Source organism: Euprymna scolopes, chromosome 34, assembly GCF_053919585.1.
Source record: "Euprymna scolopes isolate OS-2025 chromosome 34, ASM5391958v1, whole genome shotgun sequence".
NCBI lineage: Eukaryota > Metazoa > Mollusca > Cephalopoda > Sepiida > Sepiolidae > Euprymna > Euprymna scolopes.
In genome coordinates this window covers 62,362,606-62,382,605 of record NC_136515.1, presented here as the reverse complement: position 1 = coordinate 62,382,605, position 20,000 = coordinate 62,362,606, and positions in this window count along the sequence as shown.

The following is a 20,000-nucleotide window of genomic DNA, read 5'->3' as shown; positions in this document are numbered from 1 at the left end:
ATTGACTGGTTGGACGGCCGCGTCCCTTGTCGAGGCGAAGTGGGTTCAGTTCACAGTCGGATTTCGACGCGGTTTACTTGATCTGTGTTGGTTAATAGAAATTCTTGTGTCCGGGGCGTTTGCTCAGTTGGTAGAGTGCTTGCCTCGCATGCAAGAGGCTCGGGTTTCGAATCCCGAGTGCGGATGTGTCTAACTGATGAGCCCAAATGAGGGCGAAACTCGAGTCTTGGACTTCCGGTTCGTTGGCTGTCATGGCTCTTGTGAGCAGCGGCGTTGTTTGGCTGTGGAATTTATTATACAATCTTTCAAATTCTTAAAATCATATATATATATATATATATATATATATATATATAAGTAGGGAGAGATAGAGAGAGAGATTGGTTTGTTTACCTAGAGTAAACAGTACTTTGATAGATAAATAATCGCAAACGATACACGAACATATTTACTATTGGGATTTCTGTGTGATTTGATTTTTTGTTAGATTTATTTGTTATAGATATACATTCTCAATTCAGCTAAGTAAATACTGAAAATAGATATCGACATTATTTTATCTCATAATATTTTATGTCAAAACACATCAAAAGTTAATACATGATACATATAAATAAAAATATATGGCGAAAGATAAGTGAGGAATAGACATAAATATTATTTTAATATAAAGATTCTTACGCAAATTGACAGGTGAACTTGTCTTTCATGTAAGGAACGGTCTCTATAAAACTCCTCTCTCAATTACTTGTCAACGGTCATGAAACATATAGAGCATTTGGACATGTGTAATGTATGTATATATATATATATATATATATATATATATATATATATACAGAAGTATGTATGTATATATATATAAGTATGTATATATATATATGTAAATTATACACAGATATATGAATATATATAATTCACACACACATATATATATATATATATATATATATATAGATACCTCGTGGTATAGTATTAAGATATATATATATATGTATATATATATATATATATATATATATATGAATATATATATATGTATGAATATATAGGAATTATGCAAAGCTCTTAGATAGTTCAATAGTGCAATACGTGAGTTATAAATATTTCTGAAATTCCACTTTAAAAGGCAAGAGCATTTATATTGGTTTTCATTTTCCAAATGAATTTCGTTGGTAACTTGAGTACTTATTACACATACAGCTTAAGGATTCCTCTAAAATACACTATATATATATATATATATATATATATATATATATATATATATATGTATATATATACACACATATATATATATATTAGGATTTATATTTGAAAAAAATAGGGACAAAAGGTGCTGAATATTTTAGTAGAGATTAATATTTTTATTATTATTTCAACCTCAAGTGTTTATTTGCAAAAGTCATTACAAATTGTATCACTCGAGACGACAATCATATTATCTTCCCGATCTCTTCAGACAAATCAAGTCAACATCTCTCTCTCTTTTTCACTGTATATATATATATATATATATATATATATATATATATATATATATATGTATATGTATGCATATATGTGTGTGTGTGTGTGTTTGTGTAAGTTGTGGGACAATTCCAAAATTTTTCCCGATTTCGATCTAATTACAGATTCCGTTCTAAATTTCTGATTCCGATTCTATTCAAGACTCCGATTCCTTTAATATATATAAATAATTTTATTATATATCTGTTTTGTTTTTTTTGATTTACGTTTTTTTCGTAAATTTTCAAATTATTACATGAATCCCCGGATAATATCAGGGTATATATATATATATATATATATATATATATATATATATATATATATATATATATAATAAAAATTACAATTTAATTTACCAATATGATTCAAGATGGTAAAATTAAAGTATATTATAAATATTAAAGAATTAATATTTATAAAAAGATATAAAATCATCTTATGCAGATGTAAATGCTGGATAAAACCAAATAGGACATAGAGCTTATAAAATGAGCAAACAGTTCATAAAATATGTTAAAAACCACTTTGAAATGAGTTAAAAACATATTTAATATGAAATATATATATATATATATATACACACATATATATATATATATATGTGTGTGTGTGTGTGTGTGTGTGTGTGTGTAACTGGCACATATTGCAAAAACTGCTGCAAAGAAATCCAGCACGTTTTATTGGTCCAGAATACTACTTACAGCAGATAGCACAATATATTGTTGCAATCCCCAAATTTGACAATACATGAGGTATTATCAGATGGCGAGTCCAGCCCTTCATTTTTGAGACAACACCCAAAGGAAGAGTCCGATATCTGACAGATAACGTGCTATTACTATGATTACATCGCATACTGTTTACAATCATTTTAATGGACTATGCTTCGCCGAATTCAAACATTTTGGTATTCTTCCTTGCCTACATTCTACGAGTAACCGGACAAGCAACAAAAATCCCCCCCTCACTGTTTAGGTGCCTTGATTTTGAAAAGATGTCTATTCTAACAATGTCTTCCATTGACTGCTAGGCTTTGGATTTCTTTTTTTTATGTTTATGAGAGGGGTATGTTCTTTGCATGTACGCAGACTGAATTCTAACTAACTGCTTTATTATATGCGAATCACTCACAAATACAACAATAGATGAACAATATTACCACATAACGCCGCACTCTGTATATATATATATATATATATATATATATATATATATATACGAAATTTAAATAGACATCAGTTATATATATACAGGGTGATCCCCAAATAACGAAAGCTAAATGGAGGCCATCTAGAACATATGCTATAGAACGGAGAAAAAAGTCCAAAGACCCTAGTGTTTTGACGTGAATATAACAAACTGGTTATGACCAATGTTTCATTTCATTCGGACAAAACACTAAGAATATATATATGTATAATTGTAAAAGATTTTTTCGTCTTTACCTGCTTTTGAAGTGTTGTGTTAGTTGAAAATTGAAAATAATTACGTATATAAATGATTACGTTTTGAAAGCTGAAAACAACGCATTTTTAGCATAAAAACAAATTTATTTGCTTACATCAGCAAATATATTTCGATGCTAAATATCCTTACCAATGTAGAGTCTGTTTTTTTTTTCTTTCTTTTCTTTTTATTGACCGCATGGTGGAATTATGCGTGCGAGGGTGATGGGGGTAGCCCAATGTTCTTGATAATGGCCTGACATTAAAATCTAGTCTATTTTTATTTTATTTACATATCGAGCCGTTACTAGGAATATCGGGCTACTACCATCACCCTCACACGTATAATTCCAGCATGCGGTCAAGAAAAAGAAAAAAAAGGTGTTAACAGACTCTACATTGATAAGAATATTTAGCATCGAAATATATCTGATACAACAAATAAATTTATGTATATATAAAAATATGCGTTTTCAGCTTTCGAAACGTATTCATTTATATACGTAATTATTTTCAATATATATATATACATATATATATACATATATATATATATATATCTATATATATATATCTATATCTATATCTATATATATATATATATATATATATATATATATATATATATATATACCATTTTATGTACCTACCAATAAAATATAACTGCCGACTAAGGGTACTAATATGTAACAATTCTAGTTAGCAACGTGTTTTTTTTCAGAATAACGCAGGAATACCTTCAAAACTATTGGGATGCAAAGCACAGAAAAGACAGTATTCGATGTTGACGTTGTCAAGCAGAAATAATCAGTCACATCACTTTTGTTTTTGTGCTCTCATGTAACAGCGAGAATCGTTTATGTTCGATTATATCTTATTCTGTAAAGAATTGGAGGCGACAGACCCATTTTAATTCTTCCTTTATGAGATTGGTTCCGAAAAAGCGAAGTCTTTGTTCATGGATTAGTAGCAATGTAATAATTAGTCATCTTGAAGAAGAGGAAGATATCTTTCTTCTCGATTCATTATAATTTCCATCTTATCAGAATTCATCCTACTAATTCAACACTATATCGTGATCTGCAAATGTGTTGATTCTATTGACCGAAATTATATTGTCAACTAGTACGTACAAGTAAGTGTACACCAGTATTATTTGTAATTTCCAATGTAGTAGATACGTTGATCTTAGCTGAGTAAACTATACAGTATTTCCAAAAATCTAAAGCCATCCATATAAATCAATTTTCGAAGGTCGATGGTCGGAATTAATCGAAGTGAGTGATTTCATAATGTTTTTCGGTGTCGACAGTAATGACGCGTTTAATTCATTTATAGACACGAGTCGGCATCTTCACTGCCAATCGTTATTTCCGTATCGCCAATACACACTGACGTATAAAGCTTCGATCGGTGAATATATGTATATATATATACAATTTAACCGTATTTATCGTTAAAAAGACAACAATAACAAATCTCAATTCATAAGCGATAAAAATAAACAGTAGTCATCTAAGAGTTCGTGGCGGAACGGTTAACGCGTCGGACTGTGATACACATGGTCTGGAGTTCGATTCCTAGAAACAGTCAAGCTACGCTGATGATAGGTATTTACCTTGAAACATGCATGTAGAGTACTGTTTTAAAAATAAATAAAATAAATAAAATGTTATATACACCCAAAAAAAATCATGGACAAAGTAAATAAAAATGAGCTTCGTGGCGAAGCCACGATTTAACCGTATTTATGGAAAAAAAAACAACAAATATATATATATATATACTAGCAAAGATACCCGTGCTTCGCACGGAGCTTTGTTGCGCACTCGGGTACCAAAATCTGTGGGCACCTTTCCAGTAAGTTGATGTTGTAAGAGCAACGATTGCATAAGGTGATTAACATTTTAACTACCTCTTGTAGTGACTGAAATTCAATCAGGAACTTCACAAAACATTTTCATCAAAAAGGAAGGTTACTTGATGTTACATAGTAAATTTTTCATTGAAGTAATTTTCAACTCTTGCTTAAATTTTATCTTGCACATTCAATACTAAAAACTTACCACAATCAGATCATGTCAGTTTTTCCTCATATCCATTGCTCGAACTTTTCACTGAAGAGCCTCAGGGTAAACTACATTTCTGCTGCTTTGATTTGGAGCCAGAATGTAGAGTTTTTCTGAACTTCCTGTCCGGCTGATGGAGACGTAGAACATACCGTGACTGAAGCAGTCTGATGTCAAGTCTACGCCAATGGTGTTAAATGTCTGACCTTGACTTTTGTTTATGCTCATTGCAAAATACACCTTCACAGGAAATTGGAGTCTCCGGAATTTAAATGGAAGTTCTGAGTCCGATGGAACTAAGGGGATCCTTGGCAGTAGAACGGTCTCGCCTTTGTAGGGACCACAGGAAATGGTGGCCTCAAGTACATTGGTGTGCAATCTGGTGATAACACATCTGGTTCCGTTTGTTGTTTTTGGCGGTTCCAAGGATCGAAGAATCATGATTGGCGATCCAATTTTGAGATTTAAAATGTGTGGAGGCATTCCAGATATCTCCAAAGAGTTTAAAAACTCCACAGGGTAGTGAACAGCTTCATATTCATTAGTAGCCGAATCAACTGACTTGTATTGCTTTGTGTCTCCTGGAAATTCATCCATTATTGAATTGTTCAAATGATTCACATTGCTGTTTAATGGCGAAATAATAGCCCTCTCAGCAAGCCAATCCGGTGATTTTCCATTGTTTTGCAGGTCTGGGTACACTTTGTCTTTCAGTTGCTTCTGATTACCAACACATTTACCAAGCGCAGTTGGAATCTTAATTGTGTCAGGTGAAGAAGTGATAGGAAACTGACCATTACCGATTTGGAGAAGCAATTTTGAGAAGTCTGCTGCAGCTGTGTTATCAGAGATATAGGCTCTCATATTAGTAGTCAGCCTCTTCACTATAACGTGCCTCCAGAGATAGGATTGTTTCAATGTTAGCCCTTGTGCCATTTTTAACCACTGGGAGGATTTGACGGAAATCACCGCAAAATAAGGTTGGAATGCCACCCATGGGATTCTTGTTTCCTGTGATGTCTTGCAGTAGTCGGTCAATTGCTTCATAAGCACTCTTGTGCGTCATTGGGGCTTCGTCTACAATGATTGCAGAGGTGTCTCTAATTACATTTGCCAAGGCTGAGTTACCAGTAATTTTGCAAACTGGCTGATCCATTCGATGAGTATCCAAGGGTATTTTAAAAGTGCTGTGAAGAGTGCGGCCACCTTGTAGTAGAGTAGCAGCAATGCCACTGAATGCTGTTGCAAGCACAATCTTTCTCATGGATCTAATCTTTGCAAGGATCAAATTGATTACAAAAGTCTTGCCCGTACCACCTGGAGCATCAAGAAACATCATGTTTTTGTTCATTTCACCTTGTGCTTCCAACATTGCCATGAATGAATTGTAAACTTTTCTTTGAGAATCGGTCAGTTTTTCTTGCATATTTTCTGCTTGTAGGGAAAGTTCTTCAAGATTATAAGTAACTTCACGTTGATACTCTCTCGCGAGTCTTTCATCTCTCCCTTGCGTTGTTGCAGGTAATCCATAGCTTGCCAATGGTTGACCGCACATAAGGAGAGCTTTTTCTTCAATTAGACAAAGAGTTTTATTGTAGATGTCCTCATTAAAATCTGCTTCTGGATTGTTAACTTCTTGCCTGTATCTGTGAAGAATGTCTTCAGATATTACATCACGAAAAGCCATCCAAATCTCAAGAGGATTTCTTGGCTCACAGGCTGTTAAAATTATCACAAATAGGCTTCGCAAATTTGAAGGTGATTGAGTGGCACTTGCCTCTCCTACTGCTTGATGCAAGTGATGGTCATTTTCTAGAAGGCCTCGAGCAAGGCACGCTGCTCTGTATGTTTCAAACACCTGACCATTGTATGCTCGCAAATTTTGAAATGAAGTTGGACCAGCAACCTCATTGAGCAACAGGCGTAAGAAATAACACTCCCCTGCTTTTGGACTAATCGTGTAGATTCTCCCAATGCATGGTGCCTTCCATACATCATCATTTTCAGTACCTCCAACTTGTACCCCACGCATTCTTCTCATCCATTTCTTTGTCGATTTGTTCCAAGTGTAAAACTCAGGGACTTCTGCGTATTTGAGACCCCTTGCAAAGTCATCCTCATGGCAGAGTTGAAAAAATGCTGTCAAAGTTGTGGCAGGCGGTGGACCTTGGGCTCGTTCCAGAGCAGTATCAGCTGAGAACATGACACGCTGCCCATTTTCAAGATGAACAGAAAGTTGTACAATTGGGGGGAAATGTTCATAGATGGGATGTTCCAATATCCTCCAGGCCGCCTCTGAACTGCCGACATACCTTGCATTCTGGAACTGCTGGATCTCATCCACAATGTGACTTTGTACTTGACCTTGTTGGTTAGCTGCTCCATCAGTTCTTTGTAGTTCAAACACTGCTTGATCACATCCTTTATTCACGTATTTGAGGACATATTTGATGCTTTGGATCGAGCTGCAAATTTCTACGTTAATGTGAGCTTTGAACTGCTGAAGGAGGGCCTTGTTGTACGGAACAATCCACTGGTTTGTTATTTCTTTATTAACATACCGACCATTTCTCTTCATCCTTATTGTACCAGTCTGGCCTCCATCTTCTGGTTTTCTTCGCCTGTACTTGGGGTAAGAGTCTTGGCCTTGCTCGGTACACTGAAGAAATTCTTTTGGGTATTTTTTGGAACATTTGTTGTCAATCATACATGGACAATTTGGATTAAATGGTCCACAAGGTCCATGCACCATATGTGCCATCACTTTAGCATGAAGATCAGGATCTTCCTCTTTGTCAGGGATTTCTGCAGATATGCAGAGATCCATTTTTTCTGGTAGAAGTTTGTCCTCTGGGGCCTGCCAGGTGAGGATGTGTGCATGCGGCAGTCCTCTTTTTTGATATTCAATACTGTACAGGAAAGCCCTCAGCCTGCCAAATCCTCCCTTTTTAATAAATTCAAGTAACTTTTTTAGCTTCTGCCTGAAAACCCTGGCAACAATATCTGGACGAGCCTGAGGGTCTTGCCCTTGAAGACAATTTTCTGTAATTTCTGTCCACTTTGGATTTGTTGTGAACGTGATGAAGAGGTCGGTTCGGTCCATTCGCCGAATATATGCCATGGCATCACTTTGACGCTCAAACATGTATCGAGGGCCTCCTGTATAAGTTGCCGGAAGTACAACTCGTTGACCAAACTGTTCTGGATTCCCATCCTCCCTAAGAATTTAATCTCTCAATTTGCCATAATTGTCAGCTCTCAGGGTCTGTTGCTCACGCCTCAGGAACTGTAAATGTTATGTTTCAATCTTGCAGTACACATCCACCAGCCATTGTTGAAATAGCCTTCGGTACCAGAGAAAATAGTTTCGAGGCCGAGTCATTAAATGGTACGAATAAAATTGCTGTTGGGTAACTTTTCGCCCATTGGATGCCTTCATGTAGATGTTGTAAGATGGAGAACCATAGGGGTACATTAACGGGTACATTAAAGTATCGTAGAGGGGATGTAGTTCGGAGATCCATTTTAATGTATCATTTCTAAAACGCAAGACAATATCCCGGTTAGCTGTTGGTTCATTCTCCATTAATATTCCAATCTCATACGTTGTTATTGGAGCATTGAATCGCCGTGGATGCTCTTCTTGCGGCCTTCGGTCTTCCCTTATGACAACTTTATGTTCTACCAAGTGTTCTTCTTCAATCCTCTCCTTTGTTGTGTTCAGCTGACAAATAAAGCTGTTGTTCTCATGTAAAAATTCAGTCAGACTTTGGAGAATGTCTCTATTGAGTCTACTGTCACGTCCCCGATTATGTAGTTCCTCTTCCAGACTATCCAAGAAGTAGACTTGAATAAACTTTGCTGTTTCATCTTCAGGTGGTAAAAGACTCCCAATCTGGTGGCAAACCTGGCCTCGAATTCTAAAAGAAGGATTCCACCCATGTACTGCCGCAATTTTGTGACCAAATGATGTCATTGCAAAACAATTGTTATAACAGCGTAGATTTTGCAGAAAATCTTTAGAGATGGGACCATTGCCGGAGAGCAAATCTTGAAGCAACTGAGGCAGTGGTGGAAAGCTATCAAGCACAACTTTGCCAGAAGAACAACAACAACCAGGGGTTTCTCCTTTAAATTTTACAGCTGAGCAATGTTGACATACTTTGTCCATTTTTCCTATATCAGCTGTAGTGAGAGAGTCATTTTTGTTGTAGAGCAATCCTTTTCTATTGCAGTGTTCTATTTCATGGTGTCTCAAAGCAGTCATTCGTTGTCTAGCTGCCTCGTTTTCTGTCAATTGCTGGGGCAAAGTCATACTCTCTCTCCATGCAGCCTCTCGTTGTTGCCCTTGGTATAGGCGAAAGCTTCGTTGGGTTTCCGATTCATTCTGATGTCGTTGAGCCACTCTCAACTGACCTTGTGTACGTCTACTTACCTCATATAATTCATTCGATCGTAATATTGCTTCTCTTTCGAGTGCATATCTGTGCCTTTCTTGAATTTCATCTTGTGATGAATTTAACCGCCTTACAGCATGTCTAGTTCTGTCAGCTTCACGTTGGGTTTCTCTTTCCAAATCTGACAGTCTTGCTCTCCTTTCTCTTTGACGTATCCTGTTAAGTTCTAGACGTCTTTCTCTATCTGAATTTTTTTTATTGGAGCGAATTGCAGCAACTCTTAGTCTATTAGCTTCCAATCTTTCCATTCTTTCTTCCTCACTTTCGTTTCTACTTCGTTTGGGTGGCATAATTTCGGTTTTAAACGGAATTGTTTAACGATATTAATGATTGTAAATTAATTAAGCGTAAAGGAAATGTATACTAACTGAAATGGACGAACTATAAATAATATTTCTGAATAGTACAATTATAAACAATTATATTGTACCTATTTACTATGCCTCCCCACGGGACAGAGTTAGACACCAGGCTCGTTTTTTAACGTGGAGAAAAGGTACAAAAATTAAAATTGTCTCAGTCGTGAAGGATTTCTCCTCCACCGAAACAGAACAAGAAAATGAAGTGCAGCATCTGAAGGACAGATACTACACTTTGATCTTGACCAAAAGGAATGAATAAAAGCGACCTACGTGTGACTCATTACTTCCGGGTGTAAACGTCACACTCTAAAAGTAATAATTTAAAAAAAAAGTAAATGTAAAATAAATGTAATACCAACTTAGGTTAACTAAGTAAACAGTACAATTAAAACAGTTCTATTAAAACAAATAATTACTAAGATCTAGGTAATTGTTAGTCTCATTGTTATGGTTTTAAAGAAAAAAATGTGTAAAAAAAGTTCTGCTTTTGTGAGTACGTGTATTTCTTTTAAATTACATAACCTTTTTATTTTATTAATTATATCTCTTTTAAATTTATATATTTTGTTAGTAAACTGGAAGAAATTCAGTTGAATAAAACCTTGTTCGTGTTCTTTACGTTAAACTCATACTTTTATAAAAGGTTCATCCGGTTTAAAGAAAGCGCTAAGTTTAAATAAGACTGGAAATAACTAATTCAATATATAAATAGAAAAATGAAATAAATATAAGATAGTAATAATCAAAATGTAATAAATTATTTGTAGTTCAAATCTATGATAAGACAGGCTTTCGAAATAGGCTCGACCAGAAAGATTAAATTGGAACGAAATTATAATCTCCGTGCCATTTTCAAAACAACCCCACAAAAGTAACGATATCCTGCAGTTGGTTAAATGACAATGGTTGTAAGAAAAATGTAAAAGAAAATGCGCTTATCTGTTTATTTTGACCTGTTTTATTTAATTTAAAAAAACATTGGCTATAACTGGAAGAGAGCGTTATGTTTTGGGGGTTGTTTAAAAAATAGAATGGAAATAAAGTTAGTTCCGTTTTAATTGTCTTTAATTGCGGCAAGCGCTAACAAAATCGAAAAATCACTGTTTACATTCGAAATGTTAACTTTTATAGGTTTACAGGTTTGCTGACAAGGCTGAGGGTGTTTAATACAATTATTTTACTAAATTGATTTTTTTCATTTAAAAATAAAATTATTTCTTTTTTAATAAAGTTTTATTTTAAAATATTTGTTTTTGTTTATTTATATAAAATTACGATAGTTGAATTGTATTCTTTCAATTATATTGGCAAGTAAAATATAAAAGATTAAAACGGAACGAAATTGAAATTTCCATTACATTTTCAATACAATCCCAAAACATAAAGCTTTCCTCGCCAATGAATTGTTTTGATAATATACGTAAAGTGAAATAAATCGAATATAAAATTAAATGAAAATATATTAAATAATTAAATGTTAAATAGATTTTGTAAATAGTACAGTTGAAATGATTAGAATATTTCCAATATGTAATAAGGTCGAGGTAATTAGTTAAAGAGATTTAATATAATGTGATATGCAAATGAGCATAAGTCATTCGATATGGGGGTGGTTTGTAGACTAGTATATAAAGAAATTAGGCAATGATTCTTATGTCTCCTATAACAGAAACATCCTAAAATGGGTTCTAATGTTTCTCTACCAGGAGAGATCTACCCTCTTACCTCCTTTATATTTCGTTGATGATGGAGAGCTGTAAACACAGACAGAAACACACGAACCCTATTACTTTATAAATATATATATATATATATATATATATATATATATATATATATATATGAGTGGATACAGATAGATAAATAGATAGCTAAAAAGAGATAGAGACATTATGCTCATCCATGTTGTCCCATGCGCTTAAGTTTATGTCGATGAATATCTTTCCTGTATAACCTAGTCTACTTCTTTTTAGTCTATAAGCTAAATGTGCTGCCAAAATATTTTAATATGTTCGCTTTCCTCGTAGCAAGTGAAGTGTACGTACAAGACGACTAGAAACAAATGCCGAGATAAGCGGAGAGCACATACAGCGCTTAGAATTCCCAAATAGTCACCTATCTGGTGCTAATCAGGCTCAACGTTGCTTAAATTCTGTGATCTGACGAGAACCGGTGTGTCAACGCGATTATGCCATGAATGTGTGTGTGTGTGTGTGTGTGTGTGTGTATATATAGGAGAACTGCCGACTGTCAACACGACGGTTCTAGGTTCAATCCTTGGCTTGGGAGAGATGCTAGTCTGGCGGCACTGGTGAGTTGTGATACAACGAAACAGGACTGTATGTCGATGACTACAAATATATTTTAAGCCCCCCTCTTTGGGTAGAGAAATGTCGTAAATAATCGCACCCGCTACTTAATTGGCTGAAAAATCGAAGCTCGTTGTTTGTTTGTTTACAAACAGGCGATTTAAGGACTATAAATATGGTGGCGGGGGTCTATTTAAATAGACATTGCGACGAGTTATTTACGGGCGTCGCTTCCATGGTCGAGTGGGAGAACTGTCAACACGACGGTTGTAGGTTCAATCCTTGGCTTGGGAGAGATGCTAGTTTGCTGCACTGATGACTTGTGATACAACGAAATAGGACTGTGTGTCGATGACTACAAATATATATATATATATATATATATATATATATATATATATATATATATATATATTAGCAGGCTGCGTGGCGTTGCCCGGTCGTAAAATGCGCATAAATAAGGTTGTTTAATTAATACAGAAGTATCTATCTATCTATATATCTATAAAAGTGAACGTGTCTGTCTGTCTGTCTGTCTGTCTGTGTGTCTGTCTGTCTGTGTACATTTCCCTACGAAATAACTCTGTCAATTTTTAGTCTATAGACTCGAAATTTGAAATACCGGGTACTGAGATGTGGGGAAATCGATGTGACGGGTGTCAGCCAGAAATTTGGCTGTTAAGGGGTCAAATTTCAACGATTTGACCTTTAAGAACTCTACCAAACTCCTCCGACAATTTTGGGTCTAGACACTTGAAATTTTAGATATAGGTTTCTTGAACCTGGATCTAACTTAATAAAGTGATGAGAGCCCGAAACTATAAATTTTAAGGGGTCATAATAGGGGTCAAAGGTTTAAAAAATTAACCATATTTTTTTTTTTTTCTTTTTTGCACAGCATACACCTCCGATTAAGAGGTCAAAGTTCTACGATTTGACCTTTGAGAACTCTACCAAACTCCTCCTACAATTTGGAGTCTAAACACGTGAAATTTTATATATAGGTTCCGTGGACATGGATCTAACTTAATAACTGGATTTGAGCCCCAAACAATAAATGTTAAGGGGTCATAATAGGGGACAAAGTTAAAAAAAAGACGTTTTTTTTTTATCAGCATACAACTCCAAACACCCGGGCAACGCCGGGCACCCATGCTAGTTTATTATAAACATAAATACTTTAGATATTAAACATAACTTCAAATTCCTTAAAACAATGCATTAAAAAAACAGAATGAAACTGAAATATTTGCATGCGAGTATTATTCTTTTGTATACTGTTCACTTCTGGTAAGTACATAAATAATATTGGAGCTGAGATGAAAAGCAAAACCTAAAGACAGCGAGTGTAGTGCGATAACCATTAGACAAGCTTGGCATAATCTTTTTAAACATGTTTTCAAACCTACTAATTCTTAACATAAGTAACCTCTCATGTAAACGATCAGCGCATACGCATTCGTGAAACAATTGACAAACAGAAAAATACGATGACCCCCCCTCCACGTAACTATTTTTCATTTTTGATCCATTCCTAGCCAGGTATCTAAATTGAAAACTGATTATAACTTGTCCGTGTGTCTCAAAACCCTACATATTTAGTTTCAAGTCCGTAGATTAAAATTTCGTGCAGTACATACGTTGAGAAGTGTCCTCACACACATCCACATTTTTATAGATATATGAACGAATTGTGTTCTGTTTTTCTGGCAGACTTTAATTAAACTAAAATTGCATTGTTTTTTTACATAGTACTTATTACTAATAGATAAAACTCCAATGTTATTAAACCCTTATTCGTACAGCGATGTATCTATCTATCTATCTATCTGTATATATATGTACACATATATACATATATATATATTTATACGTATATATATATATATATATATATATATATATATATATATATATATATATATATATATATATACTAGCAAATGTACCCGTCGTTGACTGGGTTAAAAAAACAGCCTACAGAAAACGGATTCTGATTTATTAAAAGTGTAATAGGTTATGAAAAGGAAAGGTTGTAAATTTGGTTTGAATTTGGGGGTATCAAAACCAAAGCAAAATATGGTGAAAGTAAAAATAAAATAGATAACCCCTATAATTTATTATACCATACCTGTTTACACTCAAACACTTATCACAATATTCTGTGGATCTATATTAAAAACCCGTGTTAAACTTTGTGACATATTTCAATTCTATGGAGGTCAGGTGCGAACGAACACTCCATAATTTTATTATACCATATTTCTTCAAACAGAAACATAATTATCAAAGTATACTTACGCAGATAGAAATAAAAAAGTGTTTATTAAAGTGTGTGCCTATTTACGTTCTATTGAGGTCAGGCGCGAACGCACACCCAGAATTGTATTATACCATCCCTATTTAAGTTAAACCATACTTATCAAAGTATTCTTATGTACATCTATATCAAAAACACGCGTAAACGTTTTTTTTTTAAATTATTTCCATACTTTGCTGACCAGGCGCGAACGCAGACCCCGCAATTTTAATGGAACACACTGTTCTGCCAGATCAAACATACCCATTCCTGTATCTCGATACATCTTCTATCATTATATATAATCAATTTTTTTAACCATATTGGAGCCTAGTCGTGACCAGACACACACACACATTCAGTTTTATATTATAGATATTTATATGTAATTTTAAGTTGCTATTTTTCAAAAGGTAGGGTAACCAGTGAAATATTACGAGGTTAATACAAGAGTGCTCCAAGCGGAAGTAGTGCAAGTTATATTTTCAATTTGTCTTTACATAACCAGTAAATAAGGGTTGTTGCCTTAAGAGGTCTCTAGTTACTAAATACTAGAAGACCGAAACATGTTCATGACTGTGTAGCCACAAATTGCTACTTGTGTAAAGGCAAATTGAAAATATATTTATATTTATATTAATATATATATATGTGTGTGTGTGTGTGTGTGTGTGTGTGTGTGTGTGTGTGTGAATGTAAATGTCTCAGCGTGTGCACATGTATGTGTTTATGCGCGTTTATGTGCGTGTATATGTGTGAATTGTTCTCGTATGCCAAGCATTTAAAGCAACAGCTGTTGGGGAAAAACAGATGGAACGGATAAAAAAAAGAGTGCGAACCATTTCTAGGTTCACGCTAACAGGACTTGACATGTGACATGTTAAGCCAACCAGAAAGATAGCCACTCTCCCAGATGTGTAGCTATAATTTGCAATTCTTGTACGAAGCAAGTTAAAAAAAAAAATAGCGTCTTAATATATAATCTTAAACAATCGTTAGTGAATCGGTTTATTTTACAGAGTGACATCAAAATATATTCAACATGAGTCGTTTATAAAATATAATATCTCTAATCCAACCATATTTCAGAGCAGGAAATTTCTTGTTCCGGAATCTTTTGCGATGATGATTGATAATGTATCTTATTTGTATATTTCTGACTACAGTTCTCATCTATGTTTTTCTTCTCCTATTGTTTCATTATGACAACAGTAGGGTGCACAATCCAAACACTTCATACTCCTATGGAGGCGTAGTGTTGACCGGGAATGAATGAAGATCAACAAATACTCCAGATCGACATCGGTGAATTAACCCATTTTTTAATCTAATAGATGGATTGCCTGCTCTACTCTGATGCCGATCGCACCGGCAGCAATATTTATATGCTTACTTAAACTATTATATGCTTACTTAAACTATTACTACTTAATTAAACTATTACTTAAACCCAACCCCTCCTCATCGATGTAGGGTGGTGAAACGAGTAGTGGCAGGGCTATGCTGTTGGGAGATTCGACTCCTGTTAGGACCACCCAAGATTGATTGACTTGACACTAAGCGGTATTTGAACCGCATCCCGACTATCGGAGCTCTGTTGAAATCCAGGGTGCCGCCTGCTCCAGCAAATGGGTACCTTCCGTTCGTTTACTTCCTGCATTTGCCGATAATCTGCAGTAAACAAGAGGCAACTCCAACCTCCTTCAACAATAATATACAAGCGGCTGGGGACCGCTTGTGAATTCCAAATTCCTATATAACTGAAATGGATACACCAAATCTGAGAAATTTAATCACAACTATGAAACGTGCGCATATTTACATTTTAAGAAATTCTACAGCCACCGGTCTAGCGAAAGACGAAACCATCACCCGTATCAACCTGGCTAGAGCAGCCTTCGTTCGTCTTCAAAAACGATTGTGATCTCGTCAGAAGATAAAACGGTTCTACGAAGCTGCTGATCTAGGAGACTATTGCAAGAACAACTCTTGTCTATGCATGTGAAACCTGCCCACTGTGCAAAGAGAATCTTTATAAATTTGCTGTTTTCGATCTCAACTGTCTTGCGTGTTAAGCTCTCCAACCGGATCCATAACTCGACCATACACCCTAGATGTAATATCCTTAGCTTGGAGGAAACTATGCTGAAGAGGAGACTCCGGTGGTACGCGCACGTGCTGCCCCGGCCGGGAGATGATTTTGTTCGTCAAGTTGTGGTGCCCAGTGCACTCACTGGTTGAAAGAAACGCCAACTTAAGAGTTGGCTCGCGACAATAACGCAGATATGGAGATCGAGTCCGGACTTAGCGTTTTTGGAGTCATTCGCTGTAATTGTGAATGATTGGATCATGCAGTCGACGAGGGTGCATGGCTTTAACGTGACCATTGGAGCCGGCCCAACCCATCCAGGACGAATGCCTATACAGGTACAGGGTAGGCTAGTAACACTGGGTTAGTCTAATTCATTATAGTTTACATTCCTTGATCATCAATCAATCAAAGGGAGAATGTTTCCGCCTGAGGTTGGGTAAGGCGGTTGACATTTCTCCAATGCTTCAACAAACTCTTTAACACTGGAGCTCAAACTGATTTGCCTTGCTCTGTTGCGCTTACTATATGCGAGGAGTGGGTGGCATCTTAAAAAGCCCTGTGAGTTTTCTTTGATATATTCCCCCTCCAGCACGTAATGAAATGGTTAGCCCTGATTATTTAATAAACCCCAGCCTCCATACACGCCAATTCAGTAATTTTTCGCATGACAAATGTTCCCATCACTGGTTCTCTTGAACCGGCCGACTTCGGTTCTGACCTCAGGTAAACCGTCTAGCGTAAACAAAGGCTGGCCACTTTTAAGTAATCATATTGATAACAACACAAGACTTTTGTGGATGTTCGAGCCAAACCACCTAGGACTATACTTGTAACTGTGAGAACACTACGGACTTTGTGTTGTATCTTAACCGAGGGAGGCCTGATTTCCGCAGGACGTTATGAATTTAAGATTTTATAATGGCAATGTCTTGTGAGCACTGCTATATTAAAGTGAAACGTGCTACATGAATGTTTCTGTTTAAAGCGCAATTGAACTATGATATTGGACTTTTGCATTTGAAACATTAATTACAGCAATTATTACCGCACAACAGGTGAAGCAAGACATAGAAAATCAGCAGTAAGTTCTTTGATATATTTTGTTAAGAGCACACATGATACATGGCGCATGGGTTTGGTATTTTACACTTTGACTCCAGCACTATATTATGCTGAGAAGAAAGTTTATGTGGATTTTAAAATGTTGATTTCAAATCATCGATTTTCAAATAGATTTAATGTCTTTACTGTATAGATCAATTTAAATATAGTTGTTCGCTCTATCTACGCATTTATATTACAATCGTATTTAAACAATTATTATTGAACCATTGGTGTCTCCTTTTCAATACAAGATGGAAAAAAACATATTCGCAGAATTTTCCTATTTCAATTCAAGCGAGGCTAAAAAAGCTGCTGAAACAGCTCGCTAAATAAACGAAGCTTTTGGCACAGGACCAACTACTGAACGCAGAGCACAATGGCGTTTTAAGAAATTTCGTAGTGGCGACGAGAGTCTTGAAGATGATGGTCGTAGTGGTCGTCCATCGGATGGTTACAATGATCAAGAGCCTTAGTCGAAGTCACGCTACACACAACTGTTTGTGACCTTGCTTCTGAATTAGACGTAGCACAAACGCGATTTCCAAGAACCTGAGAGTGATTTTTTTTTAAACGGTGGTCACCACTTATCAAGGCCCGGAAGCCACTCAGGGATAAGGGTTATTGCAAGTACAGTACGTTAGTGTGGAGATTTGATGAAGTGTTTACTTAAGGGTGCGGTGCATTAGGAATTTGTTAAAGTTGGACTTGAAGACATCCAAATTGTAGTCAGGTGGGAAGCAGTCAGACGGAACAGTGTTCCAAATGCGTGCAGTTCTAAGAAAGAAGCTTTGTTCATGGAATCCACGTTTTAGTTTAGGCACATATAAAGAGTGGGGGGATATTTTGACAGTGGATTCAGCTAGACGGGCGTTTTTCGTGAAAGATTGGCGAGGGGGCATCATAGATTGGAGTTCAGACGAGCACCTGTCATGGAAATAACGATAACACAAGGATAGGCTCGCAACGTCTCTTCTGTGGGAGAGAGGTTGCAGGGTAGAGTAAAGGGCATCCCCACTTGAAAAGACAAAAAAAAATAACTTGATAAATGGGGGTCTCACGAGTTAAATGACAATAAAAAAAAAACGTCAGTATGAAATGTCATCCTCCTATTTTTGTAAGCAACAAGAACGACCGCTTTCTCGACCGAGTTGTGACTTTTGATGACAACAGGCGACGCTAAACTCAGATGGTAGACGACGAGGAAACTGTACGACACAATTCCCAAAGCCAGAGTCGAACCTAAAGAAGGTCATGCTGACTGTTTTGTGGTGTACGAGCGACCGCATCCATTACAGATTTTTTTTTGTTTTGTTTTGTAAAGGTTAAACTATTACGTGGAGAACTACTGCCAAAAAAAGGATGAAATGTATCAGAAATTTAGACAATACCCATCATTAGTTAACAGAAAAGCCCAATTCTCTTCTTCAATAATGCGCGACCGCGCGTTGGTAAACCGATGCTACAGAAGTTTAACAAATTGAGCTACATAACTCTACCCTATCTTTCATACTCTCCAGACTCTCATAGAATGACTTACACATTTTCAAGCATATCGAAAACTATCTGCGTTAGAACTGCAAAAAATACCCAAGCAATATCAAAACCGCCTTTAGCGACTTCATCGTTACCAAGACACATGATTTTTTACGTTACCGGCATAAATACACGTGTTTTGCGTTGGCAAAAGTGTGATGATCATGACGGTGCTAATTTCGATCAATGAAGTTTTGTTTGAGCCGAGATATGTTCAGCTGAATATCAAAGTTAAAAAACCCAAAAGAACCTCTCGTAAAGCTTATATAAAAAGTATCTGGATACACAACAGTTGGCTATCTACAGTGTAATGTAGACAACGATGTATTGCAAACTAAATCACTGCCAGAGGCATGTAGAGGCTCACTTCTGGTGCACAGCAATTGTGTCCTAACTGGAACAGGCAATCAGTCGATTTGATTTAATCATTATTGATTACTTGGCCTTTTGGCCAAGCTCAAAATGTAGTATCTGTTCTTCAGATGCTGCGTTTCCATTTCTTGTTTTCTTTCGGTGGAGGAGCAGTTCTTCACGACTGAGACATTTTTTTTGTACTTTCTCTCCACATTAAAAGACGACTCTGGTGTCTAACTCTGTCCCGTGGGGAGACATTGTAAATAGGCACAATAAAAATATGTGTCTGCGATCATCATTAAATTCCGGGTAACGTCAGGGTTCCCTGCTAGTTTTATACAAGTAGTACAAAATGTTGAAGGATACCAAAGTAGAACGGCTTCTAAATTTCGAGAGCGTGAACTAACAAATCAACGCAGACCGGATAAACATAACTACACATAACAACGAACAATATATTGCTT